Source organism: Triturus cristatus, chromosome 10 (assembly GCF_964204655.1).
Source record: "Triturus cristatus chromosome 10, aTriCri1.1, whole genome shotgun sequence".
NCBI lineage: Eukaryota > Metazoa > Chordata > Amphibia > Caudata > Salamandridae > Triturus > Triturus cristatus.
The window spans coordinates 38,300,178-38,325,346 of NC_140593.1; positions in this window are offsets into that span (position 1 = coordinate 38,300,178).

Here is a 25,169-nt window from a genome sequence, read left to right on the forward strand (position 1 = left end):
TGAAGGTCCGCAGTCTGTGTCTGCGTGGCCTCTGTGGTGGTCCGGAGGGTGGTGACGGGCCTGGGGGTGGTGGCGGTGGGAGTTGTTGCCCTGTTGGGGCTCCGAGCTGCATTATGAGTAGCTCCAAGGCATCCTTTGTCCTTATGTGTGGCTGTGGGCTGGGCTCCCTTTTCTAGTGCCGGCTGCCGTTCGACTCTACACCAGGTCAGGGCAGGTGTTCGTTTCCTGCTGCTAACGCGCCATATCGCATGTTTTGTGGACTTATCGCCGATGTGGCTGGTAGTAAAGAATGTTGCGGTGTGATGTTGATGCAGCTTTTTGCACAGGAACGCCTACTCTTCATCTCATTAGTGATAGTTGCCAGGGTCATCTGTGGCGATGTTTTTTGTGGCTGCTATCGTGGGTAAACTGGTGGTATGGTCTGTTAACACCAGCTTGTGAATGGGGTGGAAAATGTATCGCAACTTTGGCTGCGATAAAGTGAAGTTAACTTGGCGATAGCTTCTTGATAGCAGAAATGTAGCTTGTGACGTCTCCCCATAAGCGTGAGCAGGGTGGGCTGGCCTGGCGTACGGTAGGCCAGTGTATGGGTGTGAATAAAAGGCATGTAACTCTGGGCGTGGTCCTCTTCTGGAATGCCCAATATCTCTTTGCCAGGGTTGCGCCTCACACCTCGACACTCCGGCTACATTCAAGGTAGTCTGATTGGGGGTCAGTTGCTGGTAGTGTTCTGTCACCTCCGTGACGCTGGTCTTGTTTTCCTGTGGACTGCACCCCGTCTTCCTCTCCCTCTTCTCCTTGGCCTTCCCCGATCCCGTTGTTCCTTGCTGGTGGTCTGTGGGGCTTGTGGGGTTTGCGTTGGCCTCTGCGCTCGGTCATGGTGCATCCATGTTGCTACGCATTTTGGCTTCTTTCTGCTGTGTTGTTTTTGTTGCTTTTATTGTGCATTTTCCCACCAGACGCGTGGGATTTGCAGGCCTGCCACTGGTTTTTGCTGCTTTTTGTATTGCGATTGGCCTCATCGCAGCATTTTTGGTGTTTGTGTTTCGCATTTTTGCGGTGTGGCATTGATTTTAATGCAGCCATTTGACGCGTTATCTGGAGACTATTGCATGGTACTGCTGCGTTGTGAATACTTGGTTAACACGGCATAAATTTCCCACGATAGACTGCGATGTTGAAAGTTGCGTTAAGTAACTTTTGCGATGGTTAGCACACGTTCTTTAGAATATGCCCTCATATATTTTAGAAAGACATGAAAAAGCACTGCGTTACATTCAATGGCATGTAACCTATGTGATACTGTGTACAAGTGCTCGTGAAATAGTGAACGGCGCAAGTGGCAAGTGAGACAGTACATACAGCGACAAGCAAGGGAGCAAAAATCAAACAAAACAAATCGTATACAGAATTTAAACATAGAGTTACCCAAACAATAAATGGAATTATATACAGAAGGTTTAGGTGGGTCTCCTTGAAGGATTGGCACCATGAAGAACAGTAGTTCAGGGCGTGTTGCTCTTCCAGCTAGATTATGGTAACTCAGTTTACCTGGGAAGCCCTTTGTGTGTACTCAAGCACTTACAAATCCTTCAAAACGCGTCAGCTCGCACCATCTTAACCTCTTCTGTGCCTATGACGAGATGGTCTCGTCATGGGTCGCGGTTGCGCTGTGCCCATGACGAGACTATCTCGTCATAGACCCCGCCCGCTAATGAAAGGGCCGGCACAGGAGGGGGAAAGGGCGGGGCAGCGAAGGGGTTAAAGATTGTCAGGGTTCAATCAGTCTCAGCATTCTTAGCCGAACTGCACTGGCTGCCCGTCCTTAAAAGAATCAAATTCAAAACTCTGTCTGGCCCATCGGGTGATGCACAATAAAAGCTCCCCTTTAATCTAGCGGTTACTCACCCCCTACAGACCTAAAAGACTACTACGCTCCTCCGATCAAAGACTTTTCATGGTACTAAAGATCAAGAGAGCAAGAAGTGGAGGCCGCTCTTTTGCATACCTGGCCCCAAAGCTCTGGAATTCTCTACGCCCATCACTGAGACTCATCAAAGAAGACTCCAAATTCAGAAAATGACTTCAAACACACCCCAGCTTTGGCGTTACCACTATGTGATGCCTTGACGTTCAGCTCTGGGCGGCCCGTTGGGTGGTCATGCACTCTGACGTTCAGCTCTGGGCGGCCCGTCGGGTGGCCATGCACTCTACAGATCCCCAGCACACCACAGCAAGTAGTGGCAGTAGGGAGATGGACCTGAGATTACTAAGCATAGTAGGATCAGCAGAAGGCTTTTTGAAACCGCTCTGAATGGCACTTCCTGTCTACTTCTGGGGACTCTGCCTGCTTCTCAAGCTTAATTAGTTTATTTCACTGACAAACAACTCGTCATTAAAGTATTCCCATTAGTACAATTTCCTCAACTACTACAATCATGCAATACAGAAATATCAAATAAGATATAAAGTATGCCTTCCTTGTAAAGATTTTAGAAAATGTCAAATGTTTATTCAGACTCTGACAAGTAAACTGTTTGTACTGAATGGAGCCTTATGAACTGTTGCCCACTGATCAGAATTAGATCTTAACATTAGATGGCGCCATTGTAGTCATGGCTAGCTTAGAATTGCCATAGGAAAGATATTTTTGTTTTCCTAATAACTTGAGTGCATTTGATGAATCTGCAGAAGCTTTCCATCCACTTCAGGTTTTTCTGTCAAGTGGAGGCCAATAAAAAAGGGTTGGTTGTAAAAGCGTTATTTCGTATTTTAATTCGCATGCGATTCTTTCCTTTCATACAGAAAAATCGGCTGAACAGAATTACCCCACATTTTGATGAAGGGAGAATTGTACTAAGGAGTGTGCTTTTATTGCATTGATGTAAACCCATTCTGTAGTTAGAAGAAGTTGGCATTTAGAAAAGGTGCTCAGGTGGGACATGAAGAGGTTACATTTTAGAAATCCCATAATCGCTGCAGATCCTTCCTGAATGCGACTCCATTTAAAACAAGCATTGGCATAGCCCATAGGTCTCGCTTTTTGAGCCCTATTAGTGTGTAGCCATGAAACACGTTATCCTGGGTGTCATGCTGCAAGGCATGGAAGAGCTGTACAATTACAAATGGGGGCGGATGGCGAGGGTAGAGAAGAAACCGACGGGGGCAGAACGGTTAAAGCGAAAAGAAGCAACACGAATAGGAGAGATGGCCTGAAAACATAAGCACTCCTATGATGTGCTTGTACAAAAATAAAGGAAATAGCTCCAAACGCATGGACAGTGGAAGGAGACAAGTACCTGGTCCATGCTCTAGGTGAGGGCCAAGCATAAGAACTATATTAAATTCCACCACATGCCCCACCCAGGTCTCAACTGTGAACCCTATAGCCTTAAAATTAAAGCATAGACATTCCTCATGCAGAAAGTCTTTACAAAAACATCAGTGCACTTAGGAGGTTCTGCTGGTTTTCCAGGATAGCCGCTACATCCCAGTGGTAGGCAGCCATTGTGGTGAGGTTCATATCCTGCTTCCACTGCATTGTCCTTCGGATGTCACATATTCCACCAGATATTTACCCGCCTCCCTGGTGCCGCTTTGGCAGGGCATTTGTTCATGCCTCTGTCTCACGACACCAGTAATGATAGCCAGGGATTGAACAAGGCCAGGGCATGGAGGGCAGTTGCCTTGTGCATCCTCAAGGTTCTCATAATTAGAGTTGAGGCATCAATAGTTGGCCTGTAGGGAATGTATGACGGTACAACACATACATTTACAACACATGCTTTTACAACGCAGATTTAACATCGCAACATCCTTTACAACACATTCTTTTACATCGCATGCCATTACATCGTATTTTAAGAAACTACCTTTACAACGCATTCCATTACATCGCATCATAACTTTATAACGCATACCATTACAACGCATTTAAGGTAAGTGTTGGATAGTGTAGGGGTAAAAATTCCTATTCTAACTCCAGTGAGTGCAACAGTAGGGTAAGTGTCGGATAGTGTAAGGGTACAATGCGTTGTAATGGTATGCGTTGTAATGCCTGCATTGTAGTGACAATCAATGTAATGGCTGCGTTGTAATGGCATTCAATGTAAAGGATGTTGCGATGTAATGACTGCGTTGTAAAGGTAGTGTGATGTAATGACTGCGTTGTAAAGGTTTTTTCCCGCCTGCAGGCTACCTACCATGGTATCCATCCCCACATGCACTCTTGCACAAGCTCACGCTGAAGTCCAACAGCACTCTGTTGGAGCAAAAGTTGGGTGTCCTCAGAGTCCAGGCGGGATGTGTGCTGCCAGATGCAAGTGGGTGCACTTGGTTGTGGATCATATTGAGACCCCACTACATTGGTGTCCCTCACAGCAACCGGAGAAGGTGACTGTATGGAGCTCAGGATTTGGTGGAGGGCATCCTGATCAATGGTGGACAGGCTCTCGTCCGAGTCAGGACATTCCAGTGAATCATCCACCTGGACAGATGGAGTAGGTGCATCGTCTGCAAAGAGTAGAGATGTGTTACTGTTATTTGCAAAGTCATTTAGGGTAGAGTCGGCTCTACAACTTCACAGGGGTATTTTCAATGTGAGTGCTGTGGGCCAACCGAGCATTCATCCTTGTGGTGCAAACCTAAGGGCACATTTTCTAGCTCTTTGCACCACTAGTGCGTCACTTTTTGAGACACACCAGTGGTGCAGTGTGGTGCCCCATATTTACAAGGATACGTAAAGCCACCCTGTGTGGCTTTTTAAGTCCTTGTAAATATGGCCCCTTTATATGCAACACTTTGCATGAAAGGAGTGTGCCACGGGTGTTGCTGTGGGTGTTCTCACGCAACAGCCATGGCTTCCACCGCATTTGCAGATTTACGAGAATTGTAAACCTGGAAATGCATCAGTAAGGCTATGCCTCCCCAGGAGAGGTGTAGGGATGCGCAACTAAGATAATTGTTTTAATTTCCACTTGTTTTTTCCTCTTTCAGTGCATGCTGCATTTCTGCAGCAGACATAGGAAGAGGGAAACACCTCTTGTGATTGTTCTTGTGCAGGAAGGTGTCCCTTCCTGGACAAAATCAATCAGCCCCGCAATGCAGGCACCCTTGCACCATGGTGCAGGGATGCCTGCATGGGTGCAAAGCAGCCCATTGTGCGCTGGTGCTGGGGCAAGAGACAGGTATGCCCTGTATCACATAGATATGGCACATTCCTTTTCTTTTCTTTGGACGTAGGGCAGTGCAGCAGGATTACTAAATGAGGCCCGTGGTCCCTTTTGTCACAGCACTTTGCATGAAAGGAATGCTTCATGGATTTTGCTGTGGGTGTTACCACGCAACACACATGGATTCCTCGGAATTCACGTATTTACACCATTTCTTGAACATAGGAGTGCGTCCAAATCATACACCTACACGAGGGAGTTGTAAGGAGGTACAATGAGGAGTGATACTTTATCTTCTAATTTGCATGGCCTCATTAATGAGTGTTTTTGCCGTAGGGAAGCGCCACACGCCTTCCTGCTCTGCTGTCCTACGGGAAGAGAGAAGGGCGGGACGGCACCATATCTATGATATATATTGCATTCTTGACCTTTACCCCTGCGCTGACGCACAATGGGCTGGCGTGCACCAACGCAGGCACATTTGCACCATGGTGCAAGTGTGCCTATGTTGGCGCATAGCATCCAATTATGCACAGATACAGGGAAGAGGTCAGGAATACCTCAGAATGTGAATATGATGTATCGCTCTTGCAGTAATGCAGCACGGCGCTGTATACCTTTTATTAAATTGCGGTCTATGGTAGTCAGATACTTGTAGATCTGGTTGCCATGTTGTACATTTAACGATAGGAGGCAGTTGGTCTAGTAGGACGTGGACTGGTGTTAAACTTTAGACATGGCAGGTAGGGACATGATAGAGATGGTTTGTCCTGTGCAATGTGTGATTGTCCTGTGTCATTGAGTTTATGTGGGGATACATGGAACAAGACCCTGAACCTAAAGCATCGAGATGCACCCGGCACGCTGGGGCACAGGTGCAAATCGGGCTGTAATCAACCCCATGACCCACGACACGCATTTGAGCTTGTTGTGACTTACCTAATGACTCTTGTTGGTTCTCATGTGCTGCACTGTCCTGTTCGTACAATAGACGGACACGATCAGGTTCAAAGGTCACTGATCGTGAGATGGTGTCAAACACCAATGCACAAACACCATGATGTGTCTATCTAACACAACGTAGGTACCAGGAGCTAGAGTGATGTCGCTAGATGTGCCTGTGACACTTTAGATGACCTGCTTCACACAAGTCAATGGCTGCATCCTATCCACAAAATGCTGGAACCAATATGCCTGTCCATGTGTGCCCCATGTAAGGTCCATGCAATCCTTACAAGTGTCATTATGCCGAAAGTCTAAGGCATAATGTTGCTAATATGTATAGTAGGTAAGCAGTCTAGCAGGGTGCATTCAGTGTATTTGTTACTTACCGGTACCTCTGGTGTGCCATGTAGCCTGTCATAGAGGGGCAAGACCTTGTCCACAAGGGTCTCCAACTCCTCTGGAGTGAAGGGACGGGCCCTCACCATATCCACGCATGACATGACTGCTCCCAGAGGACACAAACAGCAGCAGGTGATGGGGAAGTGTATAAAGCCGCAGTGTCTGATGGCAATGACAAGTGTACAGACTCGCAAGGGATAGGTAGGCCACACAGGCAGGCTTCGGTATACACGACCACAAACATTGGACCCCGGCAGTCGCATTTTTCAATGTAAGCCTACGGCTGAACACACCTACCGCGAGATTCAATCAACCGCCGGACGCTGAATGACGTGGTTCCATTGGTGATGGCTGGTATATACCTGCGCGGTCTCCACTGTAGGCGGACACAACCCAGGAATGACTAAGGTCGCATTTCACTAGGACAGCCAATGACTGTAGGTGGCGTCATACAACTTGCAGACCGCGCAATTCAAAACATCCGATGGTCGCTAATGAAGCGTCTCCCATAGGGCCTGTCTAGTGAACACCTATGTGGGCTCCACTGTAGGAGGACAAATTCCTTGTTCCATTACGGTCACAATGACCATCATCAGGCAATGCCTGTGACTGGCTCAGAGGTACCCACTTACCATGTGGTGTGACACCGCCGTCGGCCGTGGATCCAGTAAGGCACAGCATTCACATGGGGCCTCCTCCATGTAAGTCCTCATCATCGATTTGAATGTGGAAGTGACAGTGAATCTCACAGACAACATATATGTCTGAACTTGTCACCTTATGTATGGAACATAACCTAGGGCTACGGCACTATTCACACATCGGGGGTGTACATGAATGTGCATTAACACTCACTTAAGGTGGCACAAAGTACCCAGTGGGTGACACGTAGCTGCCAAGGTTTCAGATTGGTATGTGTGATATTTTCATAATTTCTGTGTAACTATGAGTGACATTTAATGACTATGGAGGTAACTTTACCGCAAGGAAAAATTCAAACAATGGCGGCGAGGGAAACATATAAATATCAGAAATTACTCCCATGTGAGCAACGAGAAACTCCAAGAAGATCTGCAAAGCCCCAGAAACGGAAGAGCAGACACCAACATGACACACAGACTGCAACAGATGAACTCACCAGACTGAGGGCGAGAGCAAAAAAAAAAACACAAGACACCCACACACGACACAGAACCCAGACTAAGGATGTCAGAGAGTTGGTCAACATTCAGCCACAGCTCACACATACTTACTTCAACCCAGAAGGAATATAAAAATATATCTTTAAAGAGCACGTCATCGAACACAGAAAGAAATGGAGAATCCTCTTACTTTTCCCTCACAACCCTTAAAAAAAGCCAGCTGCGGCTCCTGCAACCCTGCTCTGTCATGAAACATCCCTCACTCTGTAATATGTAGGTAGCACCTCGCTGCACGACAACTAGAGGGCATATCTACAAGGCGGCGATAGAAAATTATCGTCCGAAAAGCGGCGATAATTTTATCACCTAATTAGCAAGGTCACGCTAACGTGTGAAACCTTGCATTAGCGTATGAAATCTTAACGCCCAGCTTTGCATCCTGACCTAACATGACAGGAGAAATGTCGCTAAGCGACATTTCTCCTATCATCAAGCCCCACGCTATGAAGCATAGCGGCAAGAAAAGTAGCGATAATCCCTGTTATCGTAGCGATAACCCCTGTTATTGCTACTTTCCTTACGCCTGCTTCAGGACTGACTTAGCCATGATATCCTATGGACGGTGGATATCATGGCTAAGTTTGTGAGGCCCTATCAACAAACTAACACCAAACTTCGTGAGATTAGGGTTTCCAGTGATAGTCTCACGTTTGGCAGTTTGCACTAGGATTTTTATCGCTTTTGAGATAAGCGTTGCTAATAGCACGCTATCTCAGCGATAAAAATCCATGCTAGCCGGCGATAATTATCCTAGCGCTAAGTGCGCTTAGCGGTAATTATCGCCGGTTTTTGCTGATATGCCCCCAGGTTTGTGTTCTTGTCCGAGCACATTCATATCTACTACTCCATTTAAACAGCAAAAGCACAGCACATTCCACAGTGACACAAATTCAAACATGCAAAAAGCATTGTCTGTGCAAAGTTGACGCTGCTACATCATTTGTGGGTGCACCACATACATAGACACCAGTTAGGTGGATGGTTCGTCGACGGGCGCCTCACCAAGCAAGTCCTGCAGCGGGCACTTCTTGCAATGCACGCACCACAACAGTCTATAGGGGGCAGATTTACGAGCCCCTTGCGCCACTTTTGCGTCATTTTTCCATGTTGCAAATGACGCAAAAGTGTCTCAAGGGGCTTGTAAATCTGCCCCTAGCTTTCCGCTGTCACAAATTTCCCTCAGTCTGTGACTGGATTCCACACAATGTTTGCATGGAGACTGTCTGTAGAAATGTACCGTTTCTGGAAGTGGGACCTTGCTGGCAGAGGTACACCTCCATGAGAGATAGTGAGGACAGCCCAAACCATAGCGCAGCCTGTGTGGTAGTAGCGTGACGTGTGTTTCATCCAATACCAGCTGTGGAAGGGAGTGGCAATGGGCGCTGCGAGTCTGGGCAGCCCTTCCTATTCAAGGACCCTCTGCTGGAAGAGCGGCTGCTATGAAGGTCTGCTAGCGGCAGGTTCAACCCCAATCAAGCTCTAGTCTAGACTGATGACCAGAAGAAGGAAGAGACGAAAACATTCATTGTAAAATGGAATGAGTCAGGGCTCGATTTGGGGGTACACGCAGGTACACAGCTGTAGTTTCCTGTGCATACAAAGGAACACGGACACTCGTGGTTCGTGTGGAGGTTCTTTATTTGCGACCTCGCTACATCTCGGGTATCGGCTAACTGACGTTCCTGGCCCCCGGCTCCTCCCTTTCCGCCCGCCCTCGTCCTCCCTCGGGCAGGTCCTAGTGCCCCTCATGTGGGACGCATCATTACATCTCCCCCCCCCCTGTAAACAAACAAAACAGAAACAACAAAAGAAAAGACAGTTTCAGCTTTACAGTTCTTCAATTAGGCGAGATGGTTTCTTAATGGTCCGCTTGGGGCGTGATTGATGATCAGTACTGCCCCGCTCGTGTTCGCCAGTGATTTCCATCAGGGCCTGACTGCAGCGGGGCGGTGTCTCTGGTTCTCTTTTCTCAACTCGCAGTTCAGTCAGTAGTTCCTTGACATTCGGGCTGCCCTTCTTGAAGTATGTCACATTCCTGAAAACTCGTCTTACGTCAGTTTCCGCAGTGATCATAGCTCCTTTCTGTTGCACCACTTTCAGTGGAGTTTCGTGATATCTGCAGTCAGTCTTTCGGTGTTGCTCTTGTCGCGCTAACACCCAATCTCCTTCTCTGATCTCAGCGGGAGAGGCATGCCGCCGTTCATCCGCGTAGTCCTTCAATTTCTCTTTCTTCAGCCTGTCTGTGGCTGCAATCTCCTCATGGTGAGAGTCGGGGCATTGTTCACTCGCGGGGACACCTATCGTTGGTAGTCTAGTGCGCGCGGGCCGTCCTAGCATGAGAGTGGCCGGACACTTGCCCGTGGTGGAGTGGGGTGTGTTTCGATAGGCTCTTAGTACCTCGTTCAGTGCTGTCTGGATGCTCTTTCGGGTGAGTTCCGCCTGTTGTATTGCTTTCTTGATCGTGGACATAAAACGTTCAATCATTCCGTTCGCCTGGGGCCATAGTGGTGTGATCTTCCGGTGTTTAAAGTTGAGGTGTTGGGCAAAGTCGGCGAAGTCGTGGCTGTTGAATGGGGGCCCGTTGTCGGATTTCACCACTTGATGAATGCCCCACGCAGCAAAGACTTCCTCTAGTATTGATATGGCGCTGTATGCTTTCGTGGATGTGCATAGTTGTGCAATGGGGAATCTGGAATATTCGTCCATGATGACCAACACATATTGGCCTGACTTGAATGGCCCAAAGAAATCAATGGCAACGTGTTGCCAGACGCCCTCCAGTAGTGGAGACATTTGTAGCGGTGCAGGGGGATCTGGACGGCTCAGCAGTTGACATTGTGGGCAGTCCTTCAGTGTTGTTTCCACCATTTGGTCCAGTGTTGGAAACCAGACTCTTTCGCGGAGTGCTCTTTTTGTTGCTACTATGCCCCGGTGTCCTTCATATGCTAGGTTTATGACCCCTTGTCTTAGTTGTCGTGGGATCACAATTCGCGTGTTCCTTAGGATGAGACCATTTGTCGCTATGGACAGTTCTTCATGGACGTGCTTGAACGCTGCCATCTCTTGGTCATTTTGTCCCTTTGTTTGCGCCTGTTGCCAGCTGTTCGTTTGTATCCTGCTCTTTACTTCTTGTAGGGTGACGTCAGATTGTGTCGCTTCGCAGATGGCTTCCAGCGGAACTGCAGGGGGTCTAGCCTGATCTACCACGAAGTGAATGTATTTGTCCGCAATCGATTGCTCGCATCGGCTGGTCTTGGTCGGATGTCTGGACATATAGTCGGCAGGGTTTTCAGCTTTTCCGGGCTTGTGTATGATGGTGTACGTGTATTCTTGTAGCCTGAGGCCCCATCTCTCTATCCGTGGCGGCATTTTTGCTCGAGGGTTTCCAAAGATTGTGATCAGAGCCTGATGGTCAGTGACCAGGGTGAAGTGTTTTCCGAAGATGAATATGTGGAAATGTTCACACGCCCATATGACAGCCAAACTTTCCTTTTCTGGCTGGGAGTGTGCTCTCTCTGTGTCTGTTAGACTCCTGCTGGCATATGCTACAATGTGCCGTCGGTCTTCCTCTCTGTCATATTGCGCTAAGATGGCTCCTAGCCCCACTGGGCTGGCGTCCACTGTTATTTCTGTCTTTTTTTTGGATTGAAGTAGGCCAAGTTGTTAGCCGACTCTACCGATTTCTTGATCTCTCTGAACGCCCCTTCACAAGGAGTGGACCACAGGAACGGCTGCCCTTGTTTGGTGAGCGTTCTCAGGGGGTGACTTATTGTGGCGTAGTCTGGTATATATCTGGAGCAGTAGCTGGCCATGCCTAGGAAGGAACGTACGTCGCCAACGTCCTCTGGGCTCGGGGTGTCATTTAGCACTGCTACCTTTTCAGGATCTGGCTTCATGCCATTTCCGGAGAATATGTGTCCAAAAAATTTCAGCGTTGGCTTGTGGAATTCACACTTGTCCTTGTTGAGTGTGAGGTTTGCCTCCGTCAGTGCATGACAAACCCGATCTAGCGCTCTGTCATGTTCTTGAGTGGTTGCTCCGTATACCAGGATGTCATCGCTATAATTTAGTACATGAGGCACATGATGAATCGTTCTTCTAATTGCTTCTTGAAATATTTCTGCTGCTGAGGACACCCCAAAACTGAGTCTTTTGTACCGGAATAACCCTAGGTGCGTTCAGAACGTCGTGATGTATCTGGACCGCTCATGCAGCTCTAATTGGTGATATACTTTGTTGAGGTCTAGTTTTGAAAATATTTTTGCTCCGTTGAGTGACGTGATCATGTCACTGATGTGGGGGCCTGGGTGTCTCTCTCTCTCTATCGCTGTGTTAGGTGCTCTCATGTCCACACACAGACGGACTTGGCTTGTCTCTCCTTTCTTTGGGACTACTACGACCGGGGAGACCCATGGTGTGGGCCCATCCGTTCTCTCTATAATGTCAGCCTCTAGTAGGTCTTGTAACTTCTTCTCTATTGCTTCTTGCAGGTGAAATGGGATTTTTCGGTGGTGTTGGGCCACCGGTGTGATTTGTTCGTTGATGTGCAGTCTGACCTGGCAGTTTTTCATTTTTCCGAGACCTTGGAAAAGTTTGGGGAACTTTTGAATGACATCTGGTTTGTCATCCACTTTGTATAGTATGTCTATCAGTTTTAGTCTTTCTGCAGTGGGCAGGCTTAACAAACTGTCTGCCTCAGGCCCTTCAATAACGTGAATGTAGGCTTGTATCGTGCGATCGCGATACGATAGATCCGTTGCGAACTTCCCAAGACACGGCAGTAGCTTCTTTGACATCCACGTGTACACTTGCACATGGGCGTCGACCAGTTTGAGAGGCGGCCTCATTCTTTCATATTCCGCTACAGGTAGGTAGTTTAGTGACGCCCCACTGTCCAGTACGAACTTGGTGTGATGAGAGCCAACTCTAATGTCTAGCCGTGGGTATTCTTTTAGCCGGTCAGGATCAGCCACAAAGTGAATATATTCGTTTTGGTCTTGTGGGATGGGTGAGAGGGAGCTGGATTCTCTCAATGATGACCGTCGAGACTGACAGGTCCGGCAGGAGTGACAGCTGGATTGTGACGACCCCGTGGATGAGTCTCGTCTATCCTGAACTGCTCTAACGTGGTGACGACTGCCCGAGGGATGGTGTTGCCGGGGCTGTCTTCGTTGGTCATCCTTGTGTGATGTACCGCACATGCTTTCGAAGTGGTTGCTTCTGCCACATTTCCGACATTGTTGTCCTAGTGCCAGGCATGGGTCTGCATGCGGGAAGTCGTAGCCGCACCTGTAGCATTTCAATTGTCTTTCCGATCGTTTCTGAGTGTGGCTCGCGCTTCGGCGTGAGTTGCTTGACGAGTGGTATTGTTTCTTGGACCTGGAGGAGCGCACTTGAGGTGAGGACCGTCCATGCGCTTGTCGAGACTGCATTCTCAATAGGCTGGTGGTCCCTCGTTCTAAAACTGTCTCATGGGGTGATCGCCGCTTTATAGTAGCAGCACCCAAGATCTGGAACACGCTGCCTCAGCAAATCAGATCCAGCATATCTTTAATTCAGTTCCGTAAGAGCCTGAAAACATGGCTCTTTAATCAGTGAACCCCCTGATCCTCTTGGCTTAGGAGAGTCAGATGCTTAGTCTAGCGCCGAGACGCCCACGGGTATTTGTTAGCGCTCTACAAATGTCAAAAATAAATAAATAAATAAATAAATAAATTCTGAATGCCTGTTCACGTTTTTCACTTCTCCCGGCTTCCATCTTCTTTGCGTGTTCATCGGCTTGATCCTCAACTCTTGTCATTTCTTCAATCCCTTCTAGCGGGTAGCTTTTCTTTAGCAGTTTGCGCCTCAGGGGTTTTGATAGGCAGCCTTCTATGATCCTTAGTCGGAGGGCATCTTCGGTGGAGAAATTATCAAACTCACAGTATCTTGCCAAGCGTCTCAGACGTGTGACGAATATACCCATTTGTTCGACATTCTTTTTGTGCAGGAACTTTCAGTTTAGTGCTTCACAGACTTTATCATATGAGCCCGCGGATTCACTAGGCAGCTCTTTTATGATCTGTCCAACTTCTTTGCCGACCAGATTCTTGAGGGCAATCAGTTTCTGTTCCAGGTCCGTTACTTGAGACCCTTTCATGAAGTCCGTGAAATCTTCTAGCCATTCTTGCCACCGCAGGCCCATGCCCCCGCCCTATTCAAGAGTGAGGGGCTCTGGAGGGCGTAGGAACAAGACTCCCAGCGCACCCATGGGAGCCAGAGCGAGCTCCGTCATCTCGTTGTTTGTTGCACTTGTCAGTGCTTGTTTGCTATGTTCGTTGCACTCGCCAGTGCTTGTTTGCTATGTTCGTTGCACTCGCCAGTGCTTGTTTGCTATGTTTGTTGCACTCGCCAGTGCTTGTTTGCTATTTCAGGTTCTCTGCCTGACTTCAAGATGGCCGCCGAATATCCCTGACAGGGGATTGGATAACACTGCCTGACTTCAAAATGCCGCGAGAGTCTCGTGTGCAACGAGATTTGGCCTTTTCTTCACCGGGGACTAGATTATTTATTCACGCTCTCTCTCACTCACCGCTTGTCAGTTTCAGTCGGCACTTTCTCCGGCCAGGCACCAGGTGAGGCAGCTCTTTCTTCGGTTCCCTTTTTTTTTTTTTTTTTTTTTCGAAGGCAGTCACCGCCGGGGTGGGCTCCCGGCGAGTAGGCAGGCGGCAGGCTCTAGCCCTCAGTACATGCCACATGCACACGCGGTGTGGCGGGGTGAGCTCCGGGCAGTTTGGCACACTCCCAGATGGCTGGGGCACGAGGACGCTCGTACCGTTGCTCACTTGCCACGCGGTTTCCGGCCCCACGCAGCTAGGTGCTTCCCTTTCCCAGGGGCCACAGTGAGTTAGCCTTCCCTCTCGTGTTGGGCATCCCACGTTCGTCGCCAGATGTAGTGTCCTGTGCATACAAAGGAACACGGACACTCGTGGTTCGTGTGGAGGTTCTTTATTTGCGACCTCGCTACATCTCGGGTATCAGCTAACTGCCGTTCCTGGCCCCCGGCTCCTCCCTTTCCGCCCGCCCTCATCCTCCCTCGGGCAGGTCCTAGTGCCCCTTATGTGGGGCGCATCATTACAACAGCGTCCCTCCACTCTTTTCACAGAGTGGACGCCGTCCCCCCGCCAAGAAGTTGGGCCCCACAGAAATATGCTGAACTTGTCCCGTGTCATTTTCAGACACCGGGACACGTTCAGCAGCTCCTGCACGTTGTCTGCTTTCCATTCCCAGCAGCAACATGCAGGCAGGAGGCAGCCTTTTTCACCTCTAGCTGGGCCGAAGTTAAGGGGCCATCCGGCCCCCTTTTATTTGTTTATGCTGACTGCGGCCGCCTGGAACCTTACACTTAAATGTACATGCCACAGAGGGAAACAAAGGCACACAGCTTGCCTGCTCTTCACAGGTACTTAAGAGAGGCAGCGTTTGCCTTTGTTCTGTCCCTGTCTATAAATGCAGATGCTGTAAGACTGTCAGATGGGTTAGTCTGTCCCAGTATTTACACAAATTATTTAAATAGCACTATTTTGTTTCTTTTATAGCACTAGTCCTGACGTCATGAGGTCATTTGCATACTGTCTTACTAGGTCAGTCCCCCCACTTCTTTTTATAGGACTTGTGCCCTGGAATGACTGCTCTGGCCACCATACAATAGGAGCTGCGCAGTGCAGGCCTCTGGCTTGTATGTAGCGTGTGCTGCCCCATCCGAGGACCGAGTGAAACAGCACAAACTGTGTATGCGGGCACGTGTTAAATCTATAGATGGCCTTCGGCTCCATTGAAGGCTATCAAAGACCCCTTACCGTTTACCAGACAGCCTTTCGAATGCTTGAACAGGACGGCCGACATTTATTTCCAATGGGAGAGGGCAGTAATGTAAACTGCTTCCAAGTGGCTCAAGGAGACATACATGGCAATGGACAGCTGCAGCACCAGCATGAATGTCAGTGGCAGACATACATGCCAACATTTGAGTGAGCCCACTGTCCGCAGAGCACCGCAATGCGGGGAACATTTACAATAACTGGCGCATCCCTGCATATCAGCAGGGATGCGCCAGTTATTGTGCGTCACGGCTCCGCCACCATGGATGCGCCACCATGGGGCAAAAACGGACAGATGCGTGACGCATCTGTGCCGTAAAGGCAGCGCATTGCTGGAGTTGCTTCAAGCAGGCGCAGGGTTTTGACGCAGCATGGGCTCAAAAGTAACTGAGTGAAATCTTGTAGATTTCACTCAGCCACTTTTAGGAGGCGTTCCTGCGACGGAACGCCCCCCCCCCCCCCCCTGCGCAGGAACTCCTATTTCTGGCGCAGGGCTTTACCAGATGCATCACGTTGTAAATACCCCGCAGCATGGCGCTGGTTTTCCGCAAAGGTGACGCAGCGGCGGCATAAAAGAGGCGCAAGGGGCTTGTAAATCTGCCCCTAAGAATGTAGCTATTCATGATTGTTCAGAGCTGCAACGCACGGCCGTGTGAGGCTTGGGGGGGCTGCCAGCCCTGCCACGGCTCTGTCCCAGCCCTCCCTTCCTGCGGTATGTAGACGCTCACAGCATGCTCCTGACAGTCCTGTGCAGTCACAAGGCACTAAAAATGCGTGATAATGCATTTTAATACGGTGATGCGGAACCCACATTAAAGGGCGTTACTCTAACACCTGATGCGTAGTAATTGCCAGGACTGGTGATGGTGGCAATGAAAGTGAACTGACGGAGCTCTACAAATGATAGTTACTTTACATGATGCCACTAAGCTGTTACTGGACCATATGTTGTTAAGATTGTGGCAGACATTTCGGAAGTGTGATGTTGGTGGTCCATCCTATCCATAGGAATGTCTACACATGAACGTGTGAAATCTCTGTGCCAGCTGATGCTGTGTTCAGCCTGTGAGTGGCCTCAACAACAGTGTTCAATTTCACTAATACGTCATCTGCACAATGGCAGGCGACTCTCCCGCTTACCTCTGGTACGATCTGTAATGTATGCTTACTCCCATAAAGAAATGCTGACATTAGACACTAATGCTCTGCAGAAAACTTCGCAATATGCTGGCCGTTTCCTGGTAAGAGTGAATCTGTAATTATGACCAACCTCAGTCTGTGTTTCCATTCCACACACAGGAACGCTGGACGAAGTGCTCCAGTCTACCGGCCAATTCCAGGCCTGATGACAATGGAAGAAAGAGACGTCCTCAAGAAATTCCGTCTCAATAGACTGTCAATTCTGGATCTATGTGGCCAGCTGGAGGCTGACATGTGTCCTCGTAGAAGTTATCCCACTGCTCTGATGCCAACTGGGAAAGTGATGGCCACTCGGCACTTCCTGGCTACTGGTCTTTTCAATGCACGGTGGCTATATCTGGTGGAATATCGCAACCCATGTTCAGTTTGGTGCTATGTGATGTGCTCTCTGCACTGATAAGAAACATGGACAGCTACATACAGTTCCCCAGACGTGAAGATTTGGCCACTGTGAAGGGAGACTCTTATGCTTCGGCCGCATCCCACATGCTGTTGGAGCAATAGATGGGACACATTTTGGCCTTGTACCACCACAAGTCCATGAGCAGGCGACAGGAACCGGAAGAACTTCCATTCTATTAATGTGCAAGCGACCTAGCTATGTCATTTAACCATCTCACACGTCTGTGCCAAATTCCCAGGATCAGTCGGTGACTCGTACATTATGTGGAAAAGTGGAATACACCAGTTGATGTCACAACTTCAAGCAGAGAGGGCCTGGCTTGTTGGTGAATAAGTTGTGTCCGTCCTTTGTGTGTGTGATGTCCTGTGGCATATTGTGTAAACGTCGGATTCCGAACTTCACCTCTTTGTGTTTCAAATGTAGTTGACTCAGTGTATCCAAACAAACCTTGGCTCTTGGTCCCACTGAGGAACACACCAACTCCAGGGGAAGTCCGCTTCAATGAGGCCCATGGTACGACAAGGCAGCCAGTGGAGCGGGCTTTTGGGTACCTGAAAGCCAGATTCCGATGTCTGTACAAGTCAGGAGGAGCCTTCCTCTACTCACCCGGGATGGTGTGTCAGATCATTGTTGCCTGCTGCATGCTCCGCAACTTTGCTTTGCGCAGAAACATCCCTCTGATTGAGGAAGATGACCAGCAGCAGGCTCCCCCCGGGTGTGCACCCTGAAATGAGCAGTGATGATGATAGTGGCGAAGAGGAAGGAGTTGACATCGTCAACGGCTCATCAACAACTTCTTCCCTTGAGTATACGTATGCTGAGAGGTGTCATGACTGTAGTCCTGCAGTTACTGCGGATGTGCAGCTGTGAGTGAGTTGGTAAAGTTTGATGGTTTAGTGCATACAGTTGTGACTCTCTGCAGGTCTGTCAGTGCCGGTGGTCTTGACAAATGCGCACGTTGAGGAGGTTGATTTGTGTCCTCTCATCCTCTCCAGGTACCATGTACTACAGTTATGGACTGTCATCATGGTCAAATGTTTCATTGGTGTACCTGGTGTCTGAATTTTGACCTATTGTAGGTATCTTTGCCCTTTCGAAGGAAGAGAACCTCTTATCTGACCTGTCTTATTCTTGTAGATTTAATCACTTGTATACTATAAAGACCCCCAAAGTGCAAAGTTACTCGAAAAACATTTTCATTTTTTTAATGTATTTATTATTTACTTTTTAAAAAAAATATACATAGCAGAACATCTATAATTGTTAAATTGGCATCTAATTCATATGTAGAACATACATTGTTTCACACTGTGTTTCCACATAAATTGAATTTCATAGATACTCGTGGAAATTAGAAACAAAGAACTGTATAAAAAGACTTGTGTGGAGAGACCCCAAAGGCAAATCAGAAAATAACCGTCACATCAACATTCTCACCTATCATTCACTCTAGCATACTATCAAACATTCTCCATAGGTAAATTTTTATTTTTCATTAAAAACCACAAACCATCTCTGGCACAAGATCCTACTCCAATTCTAATACAAGAAAAGATTAATATATATACATAGGTTTTAGATAGTTCTTATTATGTCCTAGGATTCTAGAATCATGACATTTAAATTAAATTCTTCTGTGGATCTCCCAGTGTATGGCCGGTGCTGCTGGTCGACGTACGTTTCGGAGACTGACTATAAATTCCACGTCTCCTTCTTCAGGACCAGAGTGTTGTTACAGATATCTTTAAACATCTGAACGGCGAAAAAAGTAGGGGTTCACTGTGTGTTTATTGGCGTGGCCTCTGATATCCAAACACCTATTCCGTGCTCCAACTGGTGTAATGGACGCGATGGTATTCTAGAGGTTTAACTCCTCTAAGAGTTTATGTATATATCCTGGTATGTTAGGCCATTGCTCATTCCTACATACTGTTTTTTCAAAGGCACAGCGAAAAACGATTAGTCCCACTGTTTATGGAACTTGTGTCAATTTGTTCTAAATTATTTAGGTGCATAAGTCCTTAAAGAGGTACACTGCGTGTAAGTCCTTTTGGCTTACGCAATTTGACAGGCTTGTTATGTTCAAAGGTGCAATCTCCTAGTTAGTATAGCTTGTCGTTTTCGGTGCTGCCTGGTCAGGAAAGGCTTTCCTTTGAAAAAACAGTATGTAGGAATGAGCAATGGCCTAACATTTCAAATTCATGGTCCCACAGAGGTACTTAATGTCCACAATGTCCTTCGTGTTTCTATGGGGGATGTTGTTAAACAAAACATCCGTTCTTACTATTGGGATGTCCAAGCCGTAGAGGCTCTTTTTTCTGATTTGAAATATTATTCTGCTTTTGATGCTGAAGATTTGTATTTAGACACTGGTAATTATGGGGAGTTATTTTGCTACCAACACTATGGCAATTATTTCCTACATAAAGCAAATACATTTAGACATTTTGTCAATTACACCCAATGGGAACATTGCCCAGCGCCCGTTGGAGGCAGCTCCAAAACGCTAGTGAACAAATTTACTTATTTTACTGGTTTCAGTGTATCTGAACCTGAGGCCTTTTATTTTAAAATGGCTGCTGAGTCAGCTTCCAAAGTTAGGCTGACCCACACTAAATTATTATATTCCAAATCCTTTATGGATGCATTGGCTATAGGGGGCTATGAGCTGTGGAAAGATACCATTGATCTTAAATCTGTTTGGGGTTCTAAAGCGTGGCAGGTGCAAGGCTCTGAGGCTCTGCATCGTGCTTGCCTCATCCCAAACCACATTTTGTTTTTGAATTCTACCATTTTTCAGACCACCTGCTTTGGATTGGCTACTTCTAAAAAGATGAATTTCCCCTCTATTCCTGATCTGAGCGTTTATCCAAAATGGAATAATCACACTGATCTGTCCCTTGCTGCATTGCAGTCATTCATTACTAATACATCCTTCAACCTTTCCAGCCTAGACCCTGAAGGGTGTTTAATATGGCAGAAAAGGTCAGATTCCTGTCAACATCATTTTCTAGGTCTATACCCTGGCTATACACAGGTTAGAGTGGATCCCCAATTTGAATATTCCCATTCTGTTACTACCCATTCTGTAGGGAAGTTATGTCAGAACTGGATGCAGCATTCCACCTTGACATCTGTTAAACTCCATTTATCCAAATTAAATGACAAAGTAGATTTGAATGATTTTGTTAAGGGTCCTGTGGGTGGCAGGTCCAAAAGATGGGTGTATGCTATTTATAACGAAGTTTGGAAATTATTTCAAATTGAAGCTGCTTCCAGGTTAAGAGCTATTGATCAAGCAAATTTGGAAAAAGTGCTAGCTGTCATCGATAATAGCATTAACACCCTTTCTTCCAGAATGTATACATTAGATAATATTGTTTCATCTGTTGTGGATATTGTACAGGATGATATGTCTGTTTTATACCATGGTCAAAATCAATTGCGTTCTATTATGCATTTTGCATGGACTTTGCAAACATTGAAGGCAGGAAAAGTTTCTGGGACTACATGAATACATCATCTTTATTCCTGCCGTTTAATCTGACTACAAAACAACAGTTCTTGTCCATGAAAGATGCAACATACTCATTATTGGATATTGAAAAGTTGGAACCATTACCTTTCTCTGTGGACGAATTGAACTCAGATGTGTGGCTAATCCACGGGTTAATCACCTTGCCGTTTCCATTGCGCTTTTGAATACTGATCTCCCCCTTCATTTCGGGGCTCTGATTCACACTATATTCAATGCCTCGACAACAACTGGCTTAGTGCGTTTTTTCAAAGTTGTGGGCTCCGGCCTCGTGACCACCTTCCAAACAATATTTGATGCAATACCGGCATTTTTTCATTTTATATTTTCCAGCGTCTTCAGAGGGCTTCCGTTGATTTTCGCCCTCACTGCTGGTGTGCTCCTGTTGGTCTGCTTGCTGCGCAATGGCTGCATGATATGTATCACACGGCAGCCTCCCCTGGCTGCTTCAACTGCGTAACCAGATGCTAGAATACTATGGAACATTACCACTGGCCACTTTAACCGTAGCCTATGGATTATCCTTCCAGTTCTCCTACTGTACTTGCGTGCAACCTGTTTTCCATTGCCTAGATTGTCCATTCGAATGGGCTCTGGATTTGTGCCTGTCGAACTCGGCGTCTCCTGCCCTGGATTATGATCGACTAATGAGTCCCTTAGTGGCTCATGAGTTGGACTGTTCTGGCATCGGGATTATGGCCTGTGGAGCGGCACATGGAGTCATGGGGAATTGGGATATATATCAGGCGGCTTATGACTTCTTGACGAGAAGTTATCTTGAAGACCACGCAAGTTGTCCTCTGATTGTGCTCGAGGCTCCAGTTATCGAGGAACATGTATGTTCATTTACTTTACTTGACTGGATGGCGGAATCTTTTGCAGAACATTATAATGACTTCCTCTTAGAGGCAGTTGCTACTTATTGTGCCTACACGTTGATGGATTGAATTGTTAGTAGTCCTTCTTCTGCAAGTCCAAACCCGATGATTTTGAATTTTTTCTTTTTTACTCTACAATTAGGCTCTGTCAAGCCAGTACAAGATATTTTAATTCTTGCTTTTTTCAAACACGGTTTCGAACTGTCACTACAAATTATATGGATTACCAATACCTGAACTTGGTTCTGTCTCTATCGAACTTGAACTCTGCGTTTCTACTTTGCTTCCCAATTTTGTTTGTGGTCCGATCAAGGGAGGGTGTAGTGAAGACGGAGTTCCATGTACACACATTGCTATGTTAGCATAAGCGCCTTAGATGTAAAACGACATCTGGCCACTTTTGCTGCTTTTGCACACGACACTGCAAGTAGCTGTTATTACAAGAACTGCATGCTTGCTTTTTCTTCACATGAGAACAGACTGTTGTTCACATCCCTAGAGGTGCACCCCGATCTTAGTCTGAACACTGTGTGCAGAAGCCGTCAAGGTCAAATAACAATGTATGCTTTTGAATTCATGTTGACCGGCCCACGCTCTAGCCATAACACGTACACAGCTGCAAATAGCTGAAACTCGGGTGCCTTTAATATTGCATTTGCGTGCATGATTAAGGCACTTGGAGAAAACCTTTTCCAGACAAAGAGCAGAGCTGATCCTGTGATGTGATTCACCTAAGCTGATATTTACGGTATGGCGTTCCCCATTCAAGCCTAGAGACCTTCTATTAGTTTCATAAAACTAGCTACCTAGTGAAGGGAGGGTGGTTTTATTACACTATCATTTGTAATATGATTTCTTCCTTCATTTTCTATGGTATTGTGACAATGCTGATGGTTTTGTTTGTAATCATTTGTCTGCTTATGTTAGTCAAAGTACTGCACCTTAGGGCACGTAGTTAAAAATAAACATTTTAAACTTTACCCTGTCATTGATTACTCTTGTTGTGGACTGATATGAGAATAATAATGAAAAGGTATTTCTGATTCCCACTGTTAGACCTGGCACCTTGGCGTGAGTCTCCCTTCCACTTTTTGTCGCTGTGCCTCATGTGTTTTTATGGTGTTGGCCACTGAGCGCACTGTGCCACTGCCAACCGGTGCCACAGTGAAAGTGCTCCCTATGTAAAATGTATATGTTGGTTGGATTCCATGATTGGATTATTTGGTTTACTGTCAGACCCCAGTAAAGCGCACCAGGAGTGCCAGGGCGTGTAAATACAAATGCCGCTGGTGGGCTTGCAGCACTGGTTGTGCCACCCACAGAAGCGGCCTGGAAAAATGTGTCTAGGGTCTGCCATTGCAGAACCCGCGTGCAGTCTGGTACTGACATGCTGACTGGCAAGTGCCCACACTTGCCAGTCCCTAAACCTTCCCTTAACTTCATGTTAGCCACCCCTCTGGTAGGCCGACCGGCCAGGGTGATTTGTAAGCATAAGGTAGGAGAAGCCCTGATGTGCGTGGCATGTCCTAATAGTGAATTACCGCCATTTTCGTTGTTCACTATTGTAAGGGTACCCTGTTCTCATAGGCCAGTATGGGCGGTTAGGATTGTTACATCCTATGATCTTAACCAACCCAGGGAACATGGTAGAAGATCGAGTTTAGTATGCCTGAACTCTGAATAATAAGGTACATCTTTTCGTGAGGTTTATTGTAATATTCTGCGTTTGCAAATGCCACTTTTAGAAAGTTGGCCTTTGCTTGCCTAACCATTTCAGCCCGCCTCTGCGTGATGTGTATCTGATGTCTGGCTTGCGTGAGTGACAGGGCTGGGGAAACCCAGATGGGCAGGGCTAGGTAGCCTGGTGGTGAATAGGAAGATTGACAGGTAGATGGGTGGGAGGAGTACACCTGGACTCTGAATAGGACTGTGCTCTGCCACCACAATGCCGGCTCCACCCCCTGTGGAGCGTCTGATCACTCTGCCCTGCACTCTGAAAGAAGAAGCCTGTATCACGAAAACAAAGTGCTCAGAAACCGGACTGAACTAGGCAAGGGCCCCCCTGGCCTGAGAGAACAAAAGAAATGGTGTATAAATGTAGGAGGCCTGCTCCTAAGAAATTAGATCCGCTTTTGACCCAAGAAGAATCTCTGCCTGAGGAGGAGGCACCGGGAAAGCTGTAAGGAGGAAGACTGTCCCTATCCTGGGGGACTGGCCTGCAGTGGTGACCTTGCTGCCAAAGGAGAGAAGAGGAACCTTTTGCTGAAGACTTTGCTTTATTTTACTTTCAAGAACTTGTGCTTTTCAAAACGATCTCGAAGGGCTTGGAAGCGAGCTTGCTCCCTGAACTAAGCCCCAGGACCATTGGGCTCAACCTGACCTTCACTCGCCCGCCGCTGGACTGTGGTGTTCTTTCCCTCACCGGAGTCGTGATGTAGAAAATAGGCCTCAGCTAGGCCTACCAGTGCAAGGGGTTCGCCCTTCTCTGCACAAAGTCCTCAGACTAGTAGAAAGAAGTTGGCACAGAAACTGAAATAGAAAATACATAGTTTATTAAACCTCATGAGGTGGAACCACATTCACCCAGCACCCTGTGGAGCTGAATGAAGGTAGCACCCAGAGTAGAAGAACCATGGGTCTTTTATACCCACACAGGGGCTCAGGAAAAGGGCGGTGCAGGCATACATGAGAAGAGTTACATACATAGATGGTCATACAGAAATGCACTGTCAATAGCAAGGGAGGAGCTAGCCGTTGCTGACTCTGGTAGAAACAACCTGATAGTTACAGACTAAAAACAGATGCATGGACAGTTAGATATTCCTGCGCATGTGCAGGGTAGCAGAGTCTAAGTATAGCCAGTCCTTTAAACAGAGCACAAGGGAAGACAAAATGGCTGCCAGAAATACAAAATGGATTCCACAAAATGTACAGGATAGCCTGTAAATACCAGATGGATTCTGCTAACGCTAATTTAATCGCAGCCAATTTACGACAGACGACCCTTTTAGCGTTAGCTGAAGACATCTCCCATAATCCAGTAGGAAAAATGAAAAATATGCATATTAATTTTTAATAATTTTTTTTTTTCTTTTCATAAATTTCCTAATTCATTGCTAGGTGGGCATTTCTCATTCTAAATATTGTTAAGCGCGTATGTATGAGGTATAAACAGAAGTACAAAGGGAACAGAGAATTGGGTCATACAGATAGCAGGAGAGAGTAATTACTATTATCAGAAACAGAATTATTAGCTTTCTAGTCCTAAGCAAATCCTAGAATCATCCAGTAAAAACATTTTCACGGCTCCTATGCATTTCAGTTACCATCAATTTCAACTTCAAAAACATTTTCGCTAGACTTTTCCAGTGTTTCTTTTATGAGGGCTAGAGTATCTATCATTATACCCAATACACACATTAAAGCAGTCAGACATATTGTTGGACTTGGCCCTTTTTTCCCCATTTTTTTCGTTTTTGTAATGTTAAGGTGCAGGTGCTTACTTCTCCCAAGATGGCTGCCACAGACCCCTGCTACTGCAGGGTGGTCGTTTTTGATAGTAGCACCCTAGCTGCCA